We start from the raw sequence: 24,730 nt of genomic DNA, 5'->3' as shown, positions 1-24,730 counted from the left end.
TGACTGGTTTATGATGGGCATGTGATCTAGTTCAGCTAATGAGATGTGGAGAAGCCTAGAGAGGGCTCCTTTGCCTGACTAAAAAGACAAAGTTCTGTTAAAAGGAAAGCTTAGACTTTCTCTTTTTTCTGTCTGGAATACGGCTCTGGTCCTTGAGATGCAACAAGTATTTTGTTATATGAGCAAAAAGCCTAAGGATGAAAGCTAAAGATGATGAAGCAGGAAGACAGGACAGAGTTCCTTGATAGGATCACTGAGCAGCTGAATCCACTCTATGAACTGTCTGCCACCGGAATTTTTGTAATAGAAGAAAACTACCCCTTATTCTTTCAAGTTTCTGAAACTAGGTTTGCTCTTTCTTGCAACTGGATGTCTGATACAGGTGGATTCTCCTGAGGTTTGTTGTAAGAGTCCATTGCTAACATAATGAGCAATATTGATGTCTCCATTCAGGTTCCCTCCAAAGTAGACCCTGAGACCAGGATTAGCAGTCCAAGCAGCAAGTGGTTCACTTGAGAGGTGAAGAAAACACCAGTAAAGTGAGACACAGAAGGGAAGGCCACCAATAGTGCATCATCAAAATAGCTACCTCTGTGGGGAAACTCTACAGAACAATGGAAAACACATGCCTCAAGGAGCTGTAAGGAAGCTGGGTTATTTACGTACCAACTCATCATTCATTAGTTGATGGCTCCTCCCAGGGAGCATTCATTCCCTGGCAAATCTGTCTACCATGTAGGAGGCAAATTGGGCTTTAGCAATCAGAAAAGGCCCTCAGGAAAAGAAATGCAGGTACTGGCAGTTGGAAGTCTAGCTAGCATGCTCTGAAGGACTAAGAGATATGGTTGGGGCATCTGCTTCAAGTAATGAGCTGCTGTTACAGGCAAGTATAAGTACTGAGTTAATCGTTACATTCACTGCTTTGGTCTCTAATAAGGGACATTTTAGAAGCACCTAACAGACAAATGTGCCTTCCTGCTGACACCAAATCTAGGTCGAGTCAAACTCTTTCTTCTCTGATAAATCCCCATTAATGTGCCTCAACTGAAAGTAATTTATTATTATCCTCCTGCACTTAAGGCTGATAGGAAAATGGAAAAGGCATGTATTCAACATGACTTTTGGTTATGACCTTGATTTACCTTGGCCAAGGCAGGGAAGAGGATTGGGATTTTTTTTTTTTTTTTGCGGTACGCGGACCTCTCACTGTTGTGGCCTCTCCCATTGCGGAGCACAGGCTCCGGACGCGCAGGCTCAGAGGCCATGGTTCACGGGCCCAGCCGCTCCGCGGCATGTGGGATCTTCCCGGACCGGGGCACGAACCCGTGTCCCCTGCATCGGCAGGCGGACCCTCAACCACTGCGCCACCAGGGAAGCCCAAGGATTGGGATTTGAGTGACAGGTGAAGAACAATATTCATTCTCTAACTGTATCCATTATCATGTTCCTTCCATACCACTTCCAGCTGGTTTCAGGAAGGATCATCCTTCTCTGTTTTTAAAGTTTACTCCTTTGTCTTCTATCTCTTTACCTTTCCCCAATATATTCATAAAACTTGATTCTCCTGTCTCATAATTTCTACTCCATGTTAAAAATAAAAACATGATGATATGCTCCTCTTCACTTATGGACTGACATACTTTGGGGAAGTCACATGATATGACTGATAAAAACAGCACTGGACTAGAAATTTTATGATACCTGAATTCTAGTACCAAATTTACCAATGAGTTATCTGAATGATCATGTGCAATTCACTTACCTTCTCTAAGGCTCAGTTTTATGATGAAGAAAATCCAGGTTTGACAAGTCCAACTCTAAGGACCCTTCAAACTCTGAAAGTCTAATTCTTCAGTTGACTTGGAGCCTGGCTGCCTCTGTCTATATTGAGTCTATTTTATTGTTTATATTAGATTATTCCCTCCTAAAAAGGTTCTCTTATAGAAATAGACTGACTGGAGAGTAAAGTAGAAAGCTATTTCATGGTTCTATTTAGAGGAAACTAAAGGAATTTCTTCAAGTTTAACTCCCACTACCTGTCATTCCACCACTATAGTTTTATTTTTTCACATTGCAAAGGCTTTGACAATTTTACTAAGTACATTGGAGAATTAAGCTTAGCTGTTAATGAACAAATACCTTATCAGCTGACACTGTAGCAGAAGACAGTGGGGTAGGGAGAGTGATGACAGGTAAGGGAATGGAGGAGTATGAAGACCAGGAAAGAGAAATAAATAATGAGGCTCATGGGGAAAACAGATGATACAGAAAGACAAACTTTGCTTAATTTATCTTATTTTTCTGGCTGATATCCCCTTTACACAATGCCCAGCACAGTCCCAAGTCATGTTTGGGTGGGTGATTTTGAAGGAATAATGACATGACACTTACAGGTGAAGGCTGGAATTTAGTTGAGAAGAACTGAAGAGTTAAATCAAAACAAAAATATGTTAAATTCTTTTTCCCCCCAATGCAATCTTTTATGCTGAATGGATTCACATCTGTACTTCTGAAATCCATCACGAAAAATTGATAGTACATAAGCAAACGTTTAAAAAACACAACTTTCAGCAAAATTTATACATTTATTCATTTTAAAGTTATTAGCAAGTTCTCTCCTTTGCTCATATAACTCCTGTCATTTTACATCTAAACTAGCTATATGTGCTTCAAAGCAGAACAGCCTGCTAGTTAGAGCTGCCCAGCCATTACTACACAATCAGATCGCCAGTCCGCACATTGTCACTCAGACAGAAAAGAAATGCCATCTTATCTGTGCAATTTGTCACCCAAATAGCTCTCCGAAACTCCCTTGCCTCACAGCTAGGGTGGAAATTAATCCACCCAACAAGCCAGACATCATTTTCCTAAAAAGGTCTGCTTGATTCTCTCCTAACAGAGACCACAAGCATGTACGCATCAAGCTACCAACGGTGACCCTGATATTTTTCCAGCACCGTCATATCTGCACATGATATAAGGAATTAGCTCAAGAATTGGTTAATCTATGGGCTGCCAGATTCTCCTGTCTGCATTGAAAGAAACCACATCTCTTGGATCCAAGTTCTATTTGTGTAATTGGCATGAATTTTCAGCTGACTTTCTGTTCCCCAACCATAGCCTGAAATCTTAGAAACATTTGCTCTAGCAGGACTGCTAGCTCTTTAGGAATACGACATTTGTTTGTCTCTCCAGCATCGCCCATCTGGATTCTTTACACTAAGGCAAGAGGCAGGTGGAATATAGACAGAGGGAGAGTAGAGCACCCCATCCAGGAAAGGAAGCCCCATCCCGTTCAGTACCTGGATAGAGATGAATTTACTGTGAGGTTGAAGTTTCAGGGGTTCCTCACTTGCTGGGACCTCTGGTAAATAAATATTCATTCTCTTATATGTTTGTAGTCATTATATTTTTGTGATTTTTTTTTTTTCCAAAAGAAATGACATAAACTTAAGGACCCACGAACTTGGTTTCATCTTTCCTACTGGGAAATCCTAGCAACTCTGAATGGCCTTTGTCACTGATTCCTGAATTCTAATTTCTACATTGTTGTGTAGAAACAAGAAGTCATAGAGAGCAGCTGAGCTATACAATTATCTGGTGCACTTTATTAACAGTGGGAATTGATGTGGATAATTGATAATCTAGAAAACATTTAACATTTAACAAAAAATTTCTTTATATCTATCCACTTTACTTTGTCTATACGGAGGAGGTTTTCAAAAACTAGTACTTGTGAAAGAAACATGTTTTTTAGATTATTTTATCCCATTTTAAGTCATTGGAAACTTGAGAACTCAAATTTATAGAGATTGGCAATATTTTTTAAAATATTAATTTCCTAGACCTTTGCAAATGGGATAAGTAATAATTATAAATTTATCACAAAACAGAGATAGTATATTAAGAAGCATTTCAAAAGTTACAAAAATCCAATCTATGCGTTTCACAGATTGACTATCAAATACATCCCGATGGGAAACTACTAGTAAAAGAAGATGTAATATGCTGACATTGGGTATATTTCATATTGAGCAAGACTGTTTAAAATTCTTCACATAGCATGTTCAGGCTGCATTTTAATTAAATGCCATGAAGAAGTGCTCAGCTTTTGAATCATGTGATATTCCCAGGACAATAATAAATTTCAAGGGAAAAGCTGAGCTGCTAAAAAGTCATTTCTGAAATTGTCCTCTGTTCCTTATTATTTCAATGTAATGACCTTGCTACGCAAAACATATCCATTAAATTTTTTCTCTGATATGTGATTACTTTGATATCAAATGACTTTATAACATAATAATAACTAATACTTGCATTACATTAATTTTAAATGATTTTCACACACTTTATCTTATTTAAATATCACATCAACCCTATCAGTCTTCTTACCCTTCATTTTCAGATAAGAACACTGAGGCTCAGAGTGAATAATTCTAAAATCCTCGGTCAATATATCACAGGGCCAGAATTTTAACCATATTTCTAAAATTTTCTGTTAAACTGCAAACTTACCTTTAGTTGAATTATGAATGATCTTTTAGCATAAACCACAATTTTAAAATTTACTGTCATAAGCACTGTTGACAGTTTTTCTGCAACATTTGTGTTACTTTCCCTTCATTAACTCAAAAGCAAGGCTCAAAGAAACACTTTTATTCCTCATGTTGACAGAGAAATGTACACCAAATGAAAAAATCCAGAAAGCATAAAGCCAAAATAAATATTATATAGTTACTAAAAATCATGTTTTTAGAGAGGGAGAAAAGAGTAAGGAGCTATTGTTTAATGGATACGGAGTTTCAGTTTTGCAAGATGAAAAGAGTGGTAGTGATGGTTGCACAACAATGTGAATCTACTTAATGCCACTGAATCATACACTTAAAAATTCTTAAGATGGTAAAACTTATGTGTATTTTAACACAAAAAAATTTGAAAATATGAACACATGCACATCCTTTGAAATTTTTGAACTCTAGGGGAAATAGGACTAACCACTGAGTCCTGTTCCATAAAGGTAGCTGTTTACATTTGCCTTGTACACTTACAATAGACTTTGATTTAAAAAAACTTTAGGGACTTCCCTGGCAGTCCAGTGGTTAAGACTTCACCTTCCAATGCAGGGGGTACAGGTTCGATCCCTGACTGGGGAGCTAAAATCCCACATGCCTCTCGGCCAAAAAACCAAAACATAAAACAGAAGCAATATTGTAAAAAATTCAATAAAGACTTTAAAAATGGTCCATATCAAAAAAAATCTTTAAAAATAAATAAATAGATAAATAAACTTTAATGACATTGGGAAATGCTCATGATGTAATATTAAAGTAGGTGGTGGGAAGCCAATACAAAACCATAGCGAATAACAGCACAGATTTTTTTTTCTTAAAAGTCTGTAAAGTACTTGATAGAGATTGGGGGGAAAAGCCACCAAAATAATAGTGGTTACTTCTGGATCAAGGGTCAGCAAAAATGTTCTATAAAGGGCTAGATGGTAAATATTTTAGGCTTTGTGGTCCCCAAAAGGTTTCGGCTGCATGTTCCTCTTTGCACATGCACAAGGTGAAGGTGTTTACAACCCTTTGGGTGTACAAAAACAGGCCAAGGGCAGGATTCAACTCTGACTGACTCCTCTTAAATGGTGGTGGTGTGGGTAATTTTATTTTCTTCTTCTATGTTTTTCTACATTTCCAAAATATTACACTATGGACACTTAGTACATTTCTATAACAGAAAAATAAAACAGCATTATGTCATGATCTTAAAGATCTCCTCATATTCTGTGCACATTTTTTTCTTCTCCTGAGCAGCTCATAAAATTAGGAGGGTGTGACTATCATCTGTTATTCTTAAGGAGATTACCCGAGGTCTGAGTGCCTCTTTCCGAGAAGATGGACCATACTAAGGGAGGAGAAAATAACACATTCGGGCAGAATCTCTAGTGCAAAGCCCTTTTGTTAATTCTAACTGTTTGCTTCCTGGGATTCTAAGGGGAAAAAAGGTGGCTAGATGTCACCTTTGAACCTATGACAAATGAGGTAAGGAGGTTGTGATGTGACCAAGAGCCTTCAAGTTCTGTCTGGAAGATCTCCCCCTTTGAAATAATAGCTCCACCATGTCTTCAGGGCTTAAGTTATGGGTAGTAGACCAGCTCCTTGGTGTCTGCCTCTTTGGGAAGGAAGCCATGTCAGGTCAGGATCTCTGGACTATGACAGGCATGAGTTCTTTCATTGGCAGAGGGATGGAAGCAATGGGCATAACATCTGACTTTAGCTCAGCCCTGCCTTTCATAATAAAAAATGGTCAAGGAAATAAGCCAGAAAATCAAACAGTTCTCCATCTCGTGGGGTCTTGAAAGTTTTCTTTCACTGTGATCAGAATACAGGAAGTCAGTTTTATTTTAGAGAGGGGCATCATCTCTAATTTTGAAAATGTCTTGCAGGTCAAAGTTCATACTCTCTTCTGTCCTCACAAAAGGTATTAGATTATAGGCAACATAAGCCTAGTTTATGTTTTCTTATATTCCTGAATCTCCCCCCCAAACTTCTGATTCTCCTCAAAAACTTGCTTGCTTTCCTTTATTTTCTATTCTCAATCCTTATTTTCTACTGTTTCTAATTATCCCAATACAAGTGATCAGAAATTCTTGTGTTTGCCAATCAAGTTTTACAAAAGGGTATTCCTGAATACCTGAGTTCCCTGAAAGGGCAATGTGACAGGAATGGAGTTCTGTACTTGAGACCCCTTGGGAACATGGGAGTGCTTTGTGGCTTCACGGTGATGCTAGCCAAATGGAGTCAGAACCTTCCCATATTTCATCTACGGTAGCACGAGGTTTAGTTACAGCCAAGACTAAGTGAGGAGTCATCAGACTCAGAAGATAACTAAACATTTTATTCACAGGTTCACACACTCTTTGTAATATTAATCACAAATAATAGAGAAGGTACTTATCTAGCATATCAGGTTTGTGGAGTTATGGCTTGGTAATTATTTAATTCTTATTTTTCAAGGGAGATAAGGAGAACCACCTGACATAGCTCCTAAGTCACCAGCCCTGCTACGATCTGTATGTTTGTGTCCCCCCAAAATTCATGTGCTGAGATCCTATTCCTCAGTGTGATGGTGTGAGGAGATGGGGTTTGGGAGATACTGTAGTCCTGCGGGGGGACCCTCACGAATGAGATTAGTGCCTTATGAAAGAAGCTCCAGAGAGATTCTCGCCCTTTTCCACCGTGTCGGAGATCCCTAGCCTTTCTCCACTCAGTAAGAGGCACCAGCTATGAACCGGAAATAGGGCCTTCATCAGACCTCAATCTTGCTGGCACTCTGATCTTGGACTTTCCAGCCTCCAGAACTGTGAGAAATAATTTCTGTTGTTTGTAAGTCACCCAGTCTGTGGTATTTTCTTGTAGCAGCCCAAATGGATTAAGACAATGCCCTTGTGTGCTTTGGTTGAATAGGATCACCCCGAGGGGGGAAAAAAAACGATTTTTGGAAATGTTACTGCAATCAGGGGCTCTGAAGAGAACTGCATTAATACGAAATAAATTAAAGCAGCTGCTGACCAAAGATGTTCTGATCTGTCTTCCTCCTCGACCATTCTTCCCATTCTATTAAAATCAACTCATAATGCTTTTAAAACAGCCTGTTCTTGGCCTTGTGCTAAGAGAACATTCCCTTTCGTCACTGCTCTTAAAAAGAGAGGGAGGGAGGCGGTGCTGAAGGCCAACTTCAGCCAATGAATCAGACGTGCGTGTGATCCAGCAGGCATGGAGGCAGCAAGGCCCCAGAGCACTCGGGGACAGTCAAAGTGCAGTCCAATGGGCTCTGCTCAGGAGTTTTAGAGCCTCGTTCACAACGTGGAAGTCATTATCTCAAGCACATCTCTGTTGTCATCTTATTAAGTAGAAACCTCCTTCTCTGTATTCCCCTTTTGTTCACTGTGCTTTAAAGCTTTGAGAGGGAAGTCAGTTTTGCCAGAGACAGATACACCTACAGAATATGCAGTGCTTTATTGTTCTTCTTTTCAATTAATCTTCCCTGTGGTGGCCTAGTGGGACTGTTCTCTGGAGAGGTTCCAAGGGACTCCGAGACTGACCCCCATCTACCTGTCATTGTTTCCTTGGTGGTTTGATTACTTCCCTCTGTTTTCCCCTGGCAGCAGCAGCTCTATTAATTGAAGCCAACTGTTTGGTGGCATGTCCTCTATTCCCTGAGAGGAACTGAAACTCCATGTGCTGTTCTGTTGCCAGCTCACTGCTGTCTGCATTGGAACTGGATTGCAGAAGAGGAGCAGAGTGTCAGCCTGAATCCAAATTGATCCTGCTGGGTGTCTGCAGAACTTGCAACTGCAGCAAGTGCATACATCTTGCTTCACATCACAAGTGTGCCTTGATTTAAACAAACTGAAGTGTGGAACAGCATAATTTAGGAAACTGAAAAATCTGAAACGATGGCTCTTAGAAGCATAATTTTGTAGCTGAAAGCAAACTTAGAAGCCACTTAATTCAACCCTTTATTGAATGTATGATTCCTTCTTATAAAATCTCCTATAAGTGTCTCTCATGATAATATTTGGAGCATTTCTCTCAAGAAGTAGTTCTTGCCATTTTCAGAGAGAAGATGAAATTCCTCCCATATATTCAGCCAAAATCTATCCCCCATTCATTTAGTTTATTTACTTGAATATTCATACTTGCAACTATATAGAAAAATCAGTTTTCTACCCCAGACTTCAACTATTTGAAGACAACTATAATAATCCACAAATACTCTCTTCTCCAAGCAAAACAGCCTCAGTATTTTCAAACCTCCCTTACAATATCATGATGTCTAGATCTTTCCTTCCTTCCTTACTAGTTGTTCTTTTCTTCTCTGACAAAATTGCCTCTTCTAAGGTTTGGATCCGAGAACTGAACTGGTCACTAAGCGTAGAAGGGAACTTATCACATCCCTTGAAAAAGAGACACAGACATAGAGAACAAACAAACATATAGACGCCAAGGCGGGAAAACGCGGGGTGGGATCAACTGGGAGATTGGGACTAATATGTATAAAATAGATAACTAATGAGAATCTGCTGTATAGCACAGGGAACTCCACTTTGCTGTACAGTAGAAACTAACACTACACTGTAAAACAACTATACCTCAATAAATAAAAATAAATAAATAAAAAGACAGAAAATATTTTTAAAATATTAATAGCAAGTCCTTCCCTATCAATAATTACTTAAAATGTAAATGGATTAAACTCCCCAAAGGACATAGAGTGGCTGAATGGATTTTTTAAAAAATCTATATACTGTCTACAAGAGACTCACTTTAGTTTTTAGTTTTTATTAATTTTTATTGGAGTATGGTTGCTTTACAATGTTGTGTTAGCCTCCACTGCACAACAAAATGAATCGGCCATACACATACAGATATCCCCTACCTTTTGGACTTCCCTCCCATTTAGGTTACCACAGTGCATTAGATAGAGTTCCCTATGCTATACAGTATGTTCCCATCAGTTGTCTATTTTATACATAGTATCAATATGTATATGTGTCAATCCCCATCTCCCAGTTCCTGCCACCCCACCCCTTTCCCCCTTGGTATCCATACGTTTGTTCTCTATGTCTAGGTCTCTATTACTGCTTTGCAAATAAGATCATCTATACCATTTTTCTAGATTCCACATACATGCGTTATTATTCAATATCTGCTTTTCTCTTTATGACTTACTTCACTCTGTATGACACTCTCTAGATCCATTCATGAAGAGACTCACTTTAGATTTAAAAACCACATTAGGCTGAAAGTGAAAGGATGGAAAAAATATCCCATGCAAATGCGAACCAAAAGGGCAGAGATGGCCATACTTACACCAGACCAAATAAATTTTAAGTCAAAACCTATTACAAGACAAAAAGACATTTCATAATGATAGAAGGGTCAAATTACCAGGTAGATATAATAATTATAAATATATATGCACTCAACATCAGGACACCTAAATACATAAAGCAACTATTGACCAAACTGAAGAGGGAGATAGACAGTAACAAAATGATAGGCGATTTCAATACCCTGCTTTCAATAATGGCTAGAAATCCAAACAAAAGATCAAAAAGGACATTAGAAAATATCTTAAGTGAAAAAAAAACACACAACATACCAAAACTTATGGGATGCAGCAAAAGCAGTACTAAGAGGGAATTTTATAGCAATAAATACATTGCAAAAGTAGAAAGATCTCAAATAAACAACCTAAATCTACACCTCAAGGAACTAGAAAAAGAAGACCCAAATAAACGTAAAGTGAGCAGAAGAAAGGAAATAATATAGATTAGAGCAGAAATAAATGAAATGGAAAATAGAAAAAACGATGAAACTGAGTTTTTTTTAAAAAATCAACAAAATTGACAAAAGTTTAGCTAAACTAACTATAAATAAAAGAAAGAAGACTCAAATAAATAAAATCAGAAATGAAAAGAGGAGACATTTTGTCATGGATCAAATGGCTTATGGACCAAATGTCTCATGGACCTTTTGACAGGAACCAAATGCCTTCTGCATGTTTTGAACAGGACCAAATGTCTGCTAACCAATAATGAACACCAATCCTCCTTAAACTCTTCCAAAAAACTGAAGAGGAGGAATACTTTCAACCTCATTTTATGAGACCAGCATTACTCTGATACTAAAGCCAGAAGATACCACAAGAGAAGAAAACTACAAAACAATATCCCTGATGAATATAGATGTGAAAATCCTCAACAAAATACTAGCAAATTGAATTCAACAGCACTATCAGTGGGGATCATATACCATGAACAAGTGAGATTTATCCTTGATATGGTTCAACATACAAAAGATGGTTCAACATACAAAAACCAATCAATATGATACACCACATTAACAAAACAAAGCTTAAAAATCACAAGATACCTCAATAGATGTTTTAAAAAAAATGCATTTGATTAATTCAACACCACTTCATGATAAAAACACTAAAAAAACTGTGGATAGCAGGAAATTACCTCAACATAAAAAGTGCCATATATAAATAGCCCATAGCCATCATACTCACAGATGAAAAACTGAAAGTTTTTTCTTAAGATCAGTAACAAGACAAGGATGCCCACTCCTGCCACTTCTATTCAACACAGTACTGAAAGGCCTAGCCAAGACAATTAGGCAAGAAAAAGAAACGAGAGTCCTCCAAATGAAAAGAAAAGAAATAAAATTATCTCTGTTCATAGATGACATGATTTTACATATAGAAACTCTAAAGATTGCACAAAAAACCTGTTAGAACTAATAACGAATTCAGCAAAGTTGTAGGATAAAAAAAATCAACATAAAAATTCAGCTGGGGCTTCCCTGGTGGCTCAGTGGTTGGGAGTCCGCCTGCCGATGCGGGGGACGCGGGTTTGTGCCCCGGTCTGGGAGGATCCCGCGTGTCATGGAGTGGCTGGGCCCGTGGGCCATGGCCACTGGGCCTGCGCGTCCGGAGCCTGTGCTCCGCAGCGGGGGGCGGGGGGGGGGGGGCGCAGCGGTGAGAGGCCCGCGTACCACAAAAAAAAAAAAAAAAAAATTCAGCTGTATTTTTATACACTAACAATGAACAATCCAAAACAGAAATTAAGAAAGCAATTCCATTTATAATAGCATCGAAAATAAAATAAGAATAAACTTAAAGGAGATGAAAAATGTATACACTGAAAACTATAATACATTGCTGAAAAAAATTAAAGAAGACACAAATAAATGGTAAAACATCCTACATTCATGGATTAGAAGACATTGTTAAAATGGCCACCCTACCCAAAGCAATCTACAGATTCAGTGCAATCAATCCCTAATAAAATCCCAATGGCATTTTGTTATAGATATAGAAAAAACAATCCTGAAATTCATATAAAAGCACAAAGGACCTCAAATAGCCAAAACAATCCTGAAAAGGAACAAAGATGGCACCACAGTTTCTAGTTTCAAAATATATTACAAAGTTATGGCAGTCAAAACAGTATGATACTGGCATAAAGACAAACAGACCAATGGAACAGAAATAAACCCATGCATATATGGTCAACCGCTCTTCAACAAAGGTGCCAAGAATTCACAATGGAGAAAGAATAGTCTTTTTAACAAATGGTGTTGAGAAAATTGGACAGCCACATGCAAAAGAATGAAACTAGACCACTATCTGACACCATACAAAAACATCAACTCAAAATGGGTTAAAGACTTAAACATAAGACCTGAAACTGTAGAGCTCTTAGGAAAAAAACATAGGGGAAAATCCTTATGATATTGGCCTTGGCAATGACTTCTTCCATATGACAAATGAAAGCATAGGCAACAAAAGCAAAAACAAATACATCAAACTAAAAAGTTTCTTCACAGCAAAGGAAACAATCAATAGAGTGAAAAGGCAACCTACCGAATGGGAGAAAATATTTGCCAACTATATATCTGACAAGGGCTTAATCTCTAATATATATAAGGAACTCCTATAATTCAATAGCAAAAAGCAAACAAACAAAACCTAATAATAACCTGATTAAAAATGGGTAAAAGCCTTGGACAAAAAAAAAAAAGACATATAAATATCCAAGAGTTATATGAAAAGATGCTCAACATCACTAGTCATCAGGGAAATGCAAATCAAAACCACGATGAAGTACTGTATCATCATGTTAGAATGACCACTGCTATGGACTAAATGTTTGTGTACCCCCAAATTCATATGGTGAAGCCTAATGCTTGTTGTGATAGTATTTTTGAAGGCAGGACACTTGAGAAGTAATTAGGTTTGGATGAGGTCATGGGGGTAGAGCCCCTATTATGGGATTGGTGCCACTGCAAGGGAATGAAGAATACAGAGATTTCTCTCTCTGCCATGTGAAGACACAGGGACCAGGCAGCCTTCTATGAACAGGAAATGGGCCCTCACCAGACACCAAATCTGCAGCACCCTGATCTTGGCTAAACCTCCAGAATTGTGAGAAATAAATGTTTGTTACTTAAGCCACCCAGTCTATGGTATTTTTGTTATAGCAGCTTTAACTGATGAAGGCAGCCAGTATACAAAAAACAAAAAATGACAAGTGCTGACAAGGATATGGAGAAATCAGAACCCTTATTCATTCTTGGTGGCAATGTAAAATGGTGTAGCTACTATGGAAAACAATATGGAAATTTTTATAAAATTAAAAATAGAACTGGGAATTCACTGGTGGTCCAGTGGTTAGGATTCCAAGCTTCCACTGCAGGTGGCAGGGGTTCAATCCCTGGTCGGGGAACTAAGATCCTGAATGCCATGTGGTGTGGCCAAAAAATAAATAAACAAATAAAACTACCATATGATCCAGCCATCCCACTTCTGAGTACATATCCAAAAAAACTGAACTCAGTATCTTGAAGAGATATTTGCACTCTCATGTTCATTGCAGCATTATTCACAATAGCCAAGAGGTGGAAACAACCCAAATGCTCACTGACAGATAAATGGATAAATAAAATGTCAGTATATACATACAATGGACTGTTAGCCATAAAAAGGAGAAAATCCTGTCATATGCTACAACACAGATAAACCTTGAAGACATTATGCTAAGTGAAAGAAGTCAGTCACAGAAGGACAAACACTGCATGATTCCACTTGTATGAGATACCTAAAGTAATCAAACTTATTGAAGCAGAAAGTAGAATGGTGGTTGCCAGGGGCTGGGGGAGGAGGAAATGAGGAGTTGCTGTTAAACGGGTACAAAGTTTCAGTCAAGCAAGATGAAAAAGTTCTAGAGATCTGCTGCACACCATCATGTCTATCGTTAACAATACCACACAGAACACTTAAAAATTTGTTAACATTGTAGAGCTCGTGTTGTGTGTTGTTGTTTTTTTTTACCACAATAATAGTAATTTTTGAAAGCCTACCTTGTAGGCATTCCATGCATATCAATATCCCTAGCAGAAAGAGAAATCTATACAGGGCAAAACAGAACTATCCATGCTTATGGATACACCAGACTTTGCAAATCATCATGCCATTCGGAAGCCCATTCATAGTCTTTAGAGTATCTAAAAGCTTTGTAAAAGTGCACATAGGTGAAACAGAAGGAAGCATCTACAGCCATCTCAGAGGGAGCCTTCCACTTCCAGGAATGAAGTCGCACATTCACAGGTGCTTCCTGTTTTTTTCAAACACCTTCCCCACCTTCTGCACACCAAGCATGCATTCTGCAAAATGTGAGCCTAACAGGAAGCTGCCTGCAAATTCAGGTAGCTTTTCAGAATCTAAAAGAGGTCTTGAAGATACTTTCAGAGAAAGGGCAGCAAAAGCTGTAGTCATTTGGGGAAGAACAAGTCTGGAAGAAAAATAACACAGTGGATTAGCGCCAAGAGGCTGAGAACATTTTTCCGTCCAAATGCTCTCTGCAAGTTACATTTTAAACAATAAATGTGTTTTCTTTAGGTTTTTGGCTCCTGTGGGTGGAATTAGGAAAACTAACTGCAAGTGGGGACTCCGATGGGAGGGAGGTAGAAGAAGAAGAAAAGCTGAGGTGGAGAGAAGGAAGGAGGCCCACATGGCCAGAATGCCTCAACTGAGCTCAGGGGAAGAATCGATAGAAGTATTTTTCTGTTTCAGGAAGCTCACAAACCTTTCCTGGGATTTCAGAGCCACTACCTTGAAATGTGCATGTAGAGTTGATTAGATTGTGACAGTGTTCACAGTAAGTTTTGACTGAGCCATTCTGGGGAATGTCTTCTTAACATGGTCACAGGTGAACAAGCTGGAATGAAAACACAGGCTCTGTACTCAGTTTTCAAATGGTTTCAGTGAAGAAATTCAAGGTGATGAGTGCCAGGCCACATACAGGTGCTGGCTAATCTTGGGTAATAGACTGATTTTTTTAATATAATTAAAATTCAAAATGGGGGAAATTGGTAATTTCTTGTAGCAGCACTCATTCAGCTCCTAAAATGTGTTCTTATAGTTGCTTTTGTTTGGTTCCACTTTTTTTTCAATCCATATTGCCAAATTAAGTTAAAATGTATAAATGCTTTTGTTTATTAAATTGACTCTGATTTTTTTTCTGAAATGAAATTAAAATCAATAACCACAAAGATAAGCTTCTTCTAGTTAACTGGCTAAAGGGTTAGATGGGAGAATTTTCTTCTGCTGGGATTCAAACCACTATATGTAACCTATACTGGCCAAAACTGGTCCATGTACATCTTAAAGAAGACTACCCTTAGCAGTGAGTTAAGGGAACAAAACTATATACAGCAAAAACTTTCTAATACATTTTATTTGGAAAACTTTATACGTCTAAGGGTTTGAAAAACATCAGTGATTTTTAACTGTAAAATCTGTTCTACACAAGAATTTCTTTCTCTTTCAGCTGTCTCATGTAGCTTGGTACAGCACCATGTCACTGTGGGTGAACATCTACTGAGCATCCCACCATGTAAACCCTATAGATTCAAGAAAGTTCTTGTCCTGAGGAACCTAATGTTCTCTCAGGACATAGATGTAACAGTAGAAAAGGCACCAAATAATGACAAAGGTGGGCTGGATTCTAGTCTTGGTTCTGTCGCTTATTAAACATCTCTGAGTTTCAATTTTCTCATTAGCAAAATGAAGGAGCTGAATTAGGTATTCTGTGAAACCTCTTCTAGCTTTAAAATGTATTGCTTCTTAGTTTAAAAAAAAAAAACTGGAATAAAAGACGGCACGTGCTAAGTGTCAGATGAGTTGCTATAATGATTCTGAGGAGGAAGACACTGTGTTGGGCTGGAATAACTGGGAAGAACTCTGTGGGGCTGAGAGCGTGGGCTGGGTCTGGAAAATGGACGGTACCTAAGAAGGCAGAGAGGAGGAGCAGGAGCTCACAGGCTCACTCAGGAGAGCAGGGGACGCTCAAATGTGGTTAGATTCACACAGACCCACAGATGCACCTCTGAGTGCTAGAGAAAATCCTCTTTCTTGCTGCTCTGACATGCAAGGATAATAATGGTCACTTGACATAATAAAGGCCATATATGACAAACCCACAGCCAACATCATTCTCAGTGATGAAAAACTGAAACGATTTCCTCTAAGATCAGGAACAAGACAAGGTTGTCCACTCTCACCACTATTATTCAACATAGTTTTGGAAGTTTCAGCCACAGCAATCAGAGAAGAAAAAGAAATAAAAGGAATCCAAATCAGAAAAGACGACGTAAAGCTGTCACTGTTTGCAGATGACATGATACTATACATAGAGAATCCTAAAGATGCCACCAGAAAACTACTAGAGCTAATCAATGAAGTTGGTAAAGTGGCAGGATACAAAATTAATGCACAGAAATCTCTGGCATCCCTATACACTAATGATGAAAAAGCTAAAAGAGAAATTAAGGAAACACTCCCATTTACCACTGCAACAAAAAGAATACAATACCTAGGAATAAACCTACATAGGGAGACAAAAGACCTGTATGCAGAAAACTATTAAGACACTGATGAAAGAAATTAAAGATGATACAAACAATGGAGAGATATACGATGTTCTTGGATCGGAATAATCAACATTGTGAAAATGACTATACTACCCAAAGCAATCTACAGATTCAATGCAATCCCTATCAAACTACCAATGGCATTTTTCACAGAATAGAACAAAAAAATTCACAATTTGTATAGAAACACAAGAGACCCCAAATAGCCAATGCAATCTTGAGAAAGAAAAACGGAGCTGGAGGAATCAGGCTCCCAGACTTCAGACTATACTACAAAGCTACAGTAATCAAGACAGTATGGTACTGGCACAAAAACAGCAATATATATCAATGGAACAGGACAGAAAGCCCAGAGATAAACCCACGCACATATGGTCACCTTATCTTTGATAAAGGGGGCAAGAATAGACAATGGAGAAAAGACAGCCTCTTCAATAAGTGGTGCTGGAAAAATGGGACAGCTACAAGTAAAAGAATGAAATTAGGACACTCCTTCACACCATACACAAAAATAAACTCAAAATGGATTAAAGACCTAAATGTAAGGCCAGACATCATAAAACTCTTAGAGGAAAACACAGGCAGAACACTCTATGACATAAATCACAGCAAGATCCTTTTTGATCCACCTCCTAGAGAAATGGAAATAAAAACAAAAATAAACAAATCCTAATGAAACTTCAAAGCTTTTGCACAGCAAAGGAAACCATAAACAAGACGAAAAGACAACCCTCAGAATGTGAGAAAATATTTGCAAATGAAGGAAATGACAAAGGATTAATCTCCAAAATTTACAAGCAGCTCATGCAGCTCAATAACCAAAAAACAAACAACCCAATCCAAAAATGGGCAGAAGACCTAAATAGACATTTCTCCAAAGAAGATATACAGATTCCCAACAAACACATTCAACAATGCTCAACATGACTAATCATTAGAGAAATGCAAATCAAAACTACAATGAGGTATCACCTCACCAGTCAGAATGGGAATCACCAAAAAATCCACAAACAGTAAATGCTGGGGAGGGTGTGGAGAAAAGGGAAGCCTCTTGCACTGTTGGTGGGAATGTAAATTGATACAGCCACTATGGAGAACAGTATGGAGGTTCCTTAAAAAACTAAAAATAGAACTACCATATGACCCAGCAATCCCACTACTGGGCATATACCCTGAGAAAACCATAATTCAAAAAGAGTCATGTACCACAATGTTCATTGCAGCTCTATTTACAATAGCCAGGACATGGAAGTAACCTAAGTGTCCATCGACAGATGAATGGATAAAGAAGACGTGGCACATATATACAATGGGATATTACTCAGCCATAAAAAGAAATGAAATTGAGTTATTTGTAGTGAGGTGGATGGACCTAGAGTCTGTCATACAGAGTGAAGTAAGTCAGCAAGAGAAAAACAAATACCATATGCTAACACATATATATGGAATCTAAAAAAAAAAATAGTTATGAAGAACCTAGGGGCAGGAGAAGAATAAAGATGCAGATGTAGAGAATGGACTTGAGGACCCGGGGAGGGGGAAGGGTAAGCTGGGACGAAGTAAGAGAGTGGCATGGATATATATACACTACCAAATGTAAAATAGATAGCTAGTGGGAAGCCGCTGCATAGCACAGGGAGATCAGCTCAGGGCTTTGTGACCACCTAGAAGGGTGGGATAGGGAGGGTGGGAGAGAGACGCAAGAGGGAGGAGATATGGGTATATATATATATGTATAGCTGATTCACTTTGTTATAAAGCAGAAACTAACACAACATTGTAAAGCAATTATACTCCAATAAAGATGTTAAAAAAAAATAATGGTTACTTGTAGAAAAGTTTTAGTAGCTGAGACAGATGATCCAATAGGCACAGCATCCTCAGAGGAGAGCCACCACAATGGGCTGGATTTTGAACCACAAGCTCTCTTAAAATTTGGTGTCTCTTACAGAAGTTCAGAAAATAAGCCTTTCTGAAAGAAAACTCTACAAAAATCATATGATAATAAGATGGTTGGCTCTAGGCAACAAAGCAAGTCACTAAGGATAAAATGATACTATCCATCAACTAAGAAAGTTGTAGTTTCCTACTTTCAAGTAGGTCTGCATGACTCCTGTTTCTTGTGCTTTGACCCCATTCTGTTCTCTCAGCCGATCAGTTCCTTTATGTTCTCTCTTGCCTTCAGGCCAACTCAGGCCCCATGGCCAACTACTTCTAATATTAACTTCCCTGGTGCCATCATCTATTTATCTGCCATCCAACAAATCTTTTATTTGTTCTCCCCAATTCTACTCCTGAACTACTGAGCATTGTGGTAGAAAATTAAAACTGTACTGAGCGTGTCCCCCATAAACTTGTTCTTTTTAACCTTAATTGGACTATCATTGCTACTCAAACATTTTTTAAAATTCCTCTATAATCATCTTCTTAAAATCTCACCACCATTAATTCTCTTTGTCCTCAAATTCTTGTTGCTCTTTCTTTTACTCTCTGATGGCATCTTGCATCCTGCATTTCTTGAGGATTTTGATGTTAGCTGATAAATACTCCCTTAACTTTCCCGATCACTTCAGCTCAAATTATGCTGTATCTTCACCAAGGTACCTATGTAGCTAGCATTTAAGAGGTGTTTATTATGAGCTAGGTCCTTACATATATGAGATCACTTAATCTTTTCAACAACTTTATGAGGTAAATACTATCACCTCTATTTTACATATGAATAAGACCTGTGCCCAAGATCATTCAGCCAGTAAAGAACAAAACAAGGATTTAAATTTAGGTAGTCTCAGTTCAGAGCCTGCATTTTTTCCCTGACCCTGAAGGGAAGTGGGGGAAGGAGAGTGTGTGTGTGTGTGTGTGTCTTTGTGTGCCCGCACGCGTGTGTGTGTGTATGTGTGGAAGCCAGGGGATTTGAACAAGTTATGTATATATTATCTTATATCCAGGACTAATCTAAGGGATAGATTAGTCTACCTTCTACCTCTGACTTCTATCCCATCCTCACTCACCCACTAAAGGATCTTCTATCAGTTGGTTTTTGCTGTGTAACAAACTACCTCAAAACTTGGTGTCTTAAAACAATAATCACACATCATTGCTCACAAGTCTAAAGGTAAGCTGGATGTTTCTGCTCATATGAGCCAGGTTGGGCTAATTTCAGGTGTACTCACTTACACCTCAGTGACCAGCTGGAGGCTTGTCTGGGACTGAATGGTCTAGAATGGCCTTACTCACAGGTCTGTAAATTGGACTGATGTCAGGTGAGGTGATAAAAGTGACGAGGCCGTGTGTCACTCATCATCCAGAAGTCTAGTTTGGGCCTATTCATGTGTTAGCAATTGCAGGATCCCCCTAAGGGCCACAAAAGAGAGCAAGCCCCTGTGTGCAAGCACTTTACAAGTCTCTGCATCACAAGGGTTATTGTCCCATTAGTCAAGAAAAGTCATGAAAAGGTCCAGAGTCACCCAAGGGCGAGAACAAAAGGGAGCCACAACTACAGAAGCCTACAGACTTTGATGCATTAACTATATAACACACCTTCTCCTTTCCTCCCTGGCACCTTCCACTGGCACCTTCGTTTCATCTACCAATTTGGTGAAATCTACCCTGTTCTAGAAAACCTCCTTCAATCCCATTATCCCCTGATATATAATACAGCTGAGTCCATGACTGCCGCGGATTGACTGCACAACTGAAAATTCCCTGAATTAACTTCCATGTAGAAAACATGATAATCAAAGGCTAAGTAAAGTAGTTTAAAAATGTGCAATAATCACAGCAATTGTAAAGAGCTTAGACAAACAAAAGACTTTTTTTCAAGGTGGACTATTGTTTAGAAACGTAGGCACATGGTGATAATAAGAAAGCGGACTGACTTCTAGTTGGTTATATTTCTGTTTTTACATTCTCTACTGACAATGCACCCGCTTACTACCTGTGCAGAAGATAAATGCTCCCATTGCCCTGCCCTTGTACACCAGTGTTCCAGAATCTTTCTCCTGAGTCTTAGAAAGGATGCAAGACTTCCGACCTTGAAGTTTCATCATCACATGTATCTCATTAAGTTAAAAAATAAAACAAACAAAAAATAACTTACATAACTGGTCTGTGTTTACTCAGCAGTTTGAGAGAGTTTCCATTTATCCACATCCTTGGCTATACTCAGTATTTTAAGCCTTTTCGATTTGATAGGTATACAATTGTATATAATATTTTTATTTGCATTTCCATGCTGTAAAAGCGTTGTTATGCTCCATTTTGCAGAATACGAAAGGGAAGTTTTTCTTTTATTTCTCTTGCTATATCCCCCCCCATCTCATTTCTTTTAGGACTAATCTAATTCCTTTTAGTTCATGATATTTTGGATGAAAAATTAGTCACCATTTTTCTCTGAGTAAACATATCTCAAAGCAGATGTTTGCTTCTCACAGTAACAGAGAAAAGGTAAATTATTTGCATAAGTAGAGGTAATCTCGCTGTGCCAATTTTAAGGTTCAGAAAACATCTCTTGGTTTTCTAATTTTCTTTCCCTTTTGTCCTCCCACCAATTGATAAGCACCACACACAGCTAAAATACTGCATGTACGTTTGTATTTGTGTTATCTGCAGCTTGGCTTAAGAAAATGAAGTAGCTGAAAATCTGACAAAGGTATCTTCTTGTCACTTTCCTTCCCTTGTACAGTGGTGAGGGGTTTCAGACACAAATAGGACTCCATTGGACTTGAATCACTTTGATAAAGCTCAAATAAGCAACTAGGTTCTGGGGTATTTTACAAAAAAGAATTTATTTTTCTTTATTTTTTAATTCCAGGATTTTATTGGGCAGATGAAGGTTGCTTTATTTCTTTAGAAAATCTCCCTGTCTTTATGCAGTTCATAATGTACTTTCCTCTCTTATTCAGATAGGATTTGGAAGAGCAATCTGGTGTTCATCTCAGTGAAAGCATCAAAATATCCTTGTTAGACCATTAAATGGAACATTATGTAGCTATGTGACATTATAGAGCCTTTTTAAAAGGTCATTGAAGAATCTTAAGTGATCTGAAAAATGTTCATGAGATAAGGTTCAGTCAGTGGAAATAAACTATAGATCTATATATGTATATCAATAGCAGTTATGTCTCCATTTTGAAATCTCTTTATCCAAGTAATTACCTAGACAAAGAAAATATACCAAAATATTAAGTATTTTGAGTGAAGATATTGTGAATTATTAAACACTTAAAATATAGTTCTTTTCAATAGTTCTATCATGAACATGAACATGTATTATTTCTGTAATCCAAAATGATTAGAACAAAAAGCATTTATTAGTAAAAAAGATAATATGACAAAATTCTATGAAGACTTGATTTTTTTTGGGGGGTGGGGTGCCTTGCAGCACATCTTGAGGAATCTTGGTTCCTCAACCAGGGATTGAACCTCTGCCTCAGCAGTGAAAGCGTGAAGTCCTAACCCCTGGACCACCAGGGAATTCCCCTAGGAAGACTTGATCTTATACTAAAAGCTTTGATGAAGAAATTTAATAAACACAATTATTTTCCTTTTTGCTTTCTTGAGTTGAACATTGGTTTGAGAGAATAACAGTGGAATTGTAACTTTCCAGATATATTTTGTAACATACATTCAGCAAATTCAGACATGTATAGGCAAGTTTGGTAGCCTGCTGGGGTCTATTTGCATGAAGGACAGAGGGTCTTGGTAATCAAGTTATTATTTTCTTGGCGCTGATGCTTGGTACCACCGTGGCCTCCCAAAACCCACTGTGGCATGGGGGAATATTTTAACCTCCCAAGCACTGGGAGTCATTTCAGCTGGGGAAGGTAGTCATCATTACAGGAGAGCTGGAGTCCACAGCTGAGCTGAGAGTGTCCTTGAGGCTAAAGAAGAGCTCAGTTACACCTTCATACAGTGACAACAAGCTTCCTACCCTACCCTCAGAGAAGTGGCACAGCCCTCAGGAGAGGAAGCTATGAAAGGGAATGAGTTAAATGAATGCTGTATTAACCCGTATTGGTACCGAGCAAATAGGCTACAAGGCACCCAGTTCATCAGTATCCATCAAAGCATTGTTATATCCACCTGGAAGCCTGGTAGGAGGAAAAAAGGACAGTAGATGGGTGATATCATTGGGATCGCTTCAATCATAAATTCATTTCTTAGATCAACAAATGTTGAGTTTTAAAAATATATATATGCTTTATCCTAACTTGTTAAAACCCCTATATACAATTTCCTAAGACCAGGGGGAGAATTTAAATAAATTTTCAAAGCACTTGAGCACATATTTATGAAGTGATCACACAATGTGTATAGCACTATGCTAGATACTGTGGAGGCTAAAGAGATAAGACACTCCCTCAGAAGAAAGATCTTAGGATCTTATTTGGGAGATAAAACAGACATACATATAGCACACAAACAACGCTACATATTCCAGGAGGTGCAGTAGGATGAAATATAAAGGAAATGGTCTATGGCAATTTTAGAATAAGGACTCTGTATTCTGCTCCCCTGAAAGTCAGTCTAAGTTCCTTTTATTACTAGCTGTGTCTAAGGTACCTTGGGCAAGTTACATAACTTCTGTATGCCGCAGTTTCTTCATTCGTAAAATGGTGAAATTGAATCTGCTTCATAAACAATCTGTATGTAATATGCTTAGGAGAGTGTCTAACAGAATACATCTGATACTTGTAAAATATCGATTGCTAGAGTGGGACGAAGTTTTTGACAGAAAATGATGCCTTTTAGAAATCGCAGTCAGATTTTCAAAGAACATTTTCAGGTTTGCATTTTATAAAAGGCTGGGAATTATTCATCCTAATGACAACTGCAAATCATTCCCATACAGAGAAGAAAGTGGTAAGAAAAAAATGTCAGTTATTATTTTCTTTTTTAAAAAACCCTTAGATAACTGATTTGAGGTTTCTCTTTAAAGCCTGAAGAGTTCATGACAGCCTACAGCTCATGATGCTGACAGTTCTGAGGATATATGCAAATCATTGCCTATTCAGGAAAGTAGAAAATATTCTAAAGTATACATAAATATTCTAAATTTTTTTAAAGTAAGAAAACAATATTTTTTCACTCACTCAACACACATATATTAAGTGCTCACCATCTGAGGGATGGTACAGTCTGGAATCTATTAAATGACATAGTCTGTGCCCTCAAGAGTTTTTAAGACAGTCAGTAAATAAGTGATTAAAATGCAATGTGGCAGCTCTGGCTGGAGGGTTGAATCTTGAGTGTCCTGAGAGGTCAGACTGCTGTCAGAAAAAGTTCATGTGATCCATATGTATTAACCACAATAATACTGCATTTTAAAAGAATCAACTGAAGAAAGCAAGTAACAACAACATGGCCGGCCCATGGACATGGGCATGAACATGGTCATAGTAAAATGGAACTTCCAGATTATAAACAACAGAAGATAGAAGGGACACCATTAGAAACTGTCCAGGAGAAGCTGGCTGCACAAGGGCTAAGGGATCCATGGGGCCGCAGTGAAGCTTGGAGATACACAGGTGGCTTTGCAAATAATGTTTCCTTTGTTGGTGTATTATTAAAAGGATTCAAATGGGGATTTGCTGCACTTGTGGTAGCTGTAGGGGCTGAATATTACCTGGAGTCCTGGCAAAAAGAGGCATCACTGAAGATAATACCTGGAAGTATCTTTTAATGTCTTCTTAACTTTCTAATAAAAAGATTTCTTCACTGTAGCTACTCACCTGTGCGTTTGTTCCCTAAAGAATACTAGCAAGATTTAAAAAAATAAGAAAACATGCAAAATAAAATAAAATAAAATGTGGCAAAGGTTAATACAAGGCACTACAGAAGGCATGGAAGGGGTATATAAGGACAGGGATCAAGAAGGGCATCAGAGAGAAGATGCTGTCTGAATGAGATGCAGGAGGATGAAGTACTTCAGGTACTTCACTGTGGCTGTAGTGCCAATGTAGAAAGCATGGGGTGAAGCTGAGTGTGGAGAGTAAAGCAAAGGTCATGTGAAAGAGTTCTGCCTCTATTCTGAGACCAACATCAACCCAATGAAAGATTTAAGGAAGGGAAATGGCATAAACTATTTTCATTTTTGAAAGATCACACTGGTTGCATGCTGGGAACATACTGGAAGGTAGACCAGGGCTGACCTTTTATGAATTTTATAGTTACAAAATCTTGTTTAGTCTTCTGTGTCCATAGAGTTGAGTGAAACTACATGGAGA

General features: G+C 38.2%; 1 pseudogene; it reads left to right on the top strand.

The window, feature by feature from the left end:
- The first annotated feature begins 210 nt into the window (after window positions 1-210).
- Window positions 211-24,186, top strand: LOC101339298 (NADH dehydrogenase [ubiquinone] 1 beta subcomplex subunit 3 pseudogene; annotated as a pseudogene).
- Window positions 24,187-24,730: the final 544 nt, after the last annotated feature.

The sequence above is a fragment of the Tursiops truncatus genome, chromosome 11, assembly GCF_011762595.2.
Source record: "Tursiops truncatus isolate mTurTru1 chromosome 11, mTurTru1.mat.Y, whole genome shotgun sequence".
Classification (NCBI taxonomy): Eukaryota; Metazoa; Chordata; class Mammalia; order Artiodactyla; family Delphinidae; genus Tursiops; species Tursiops truncatus.
Note: the sequence above shows the minus strand (reverse complement) of the source record. Positions and strands in the feature narration are given on the sequence as shown.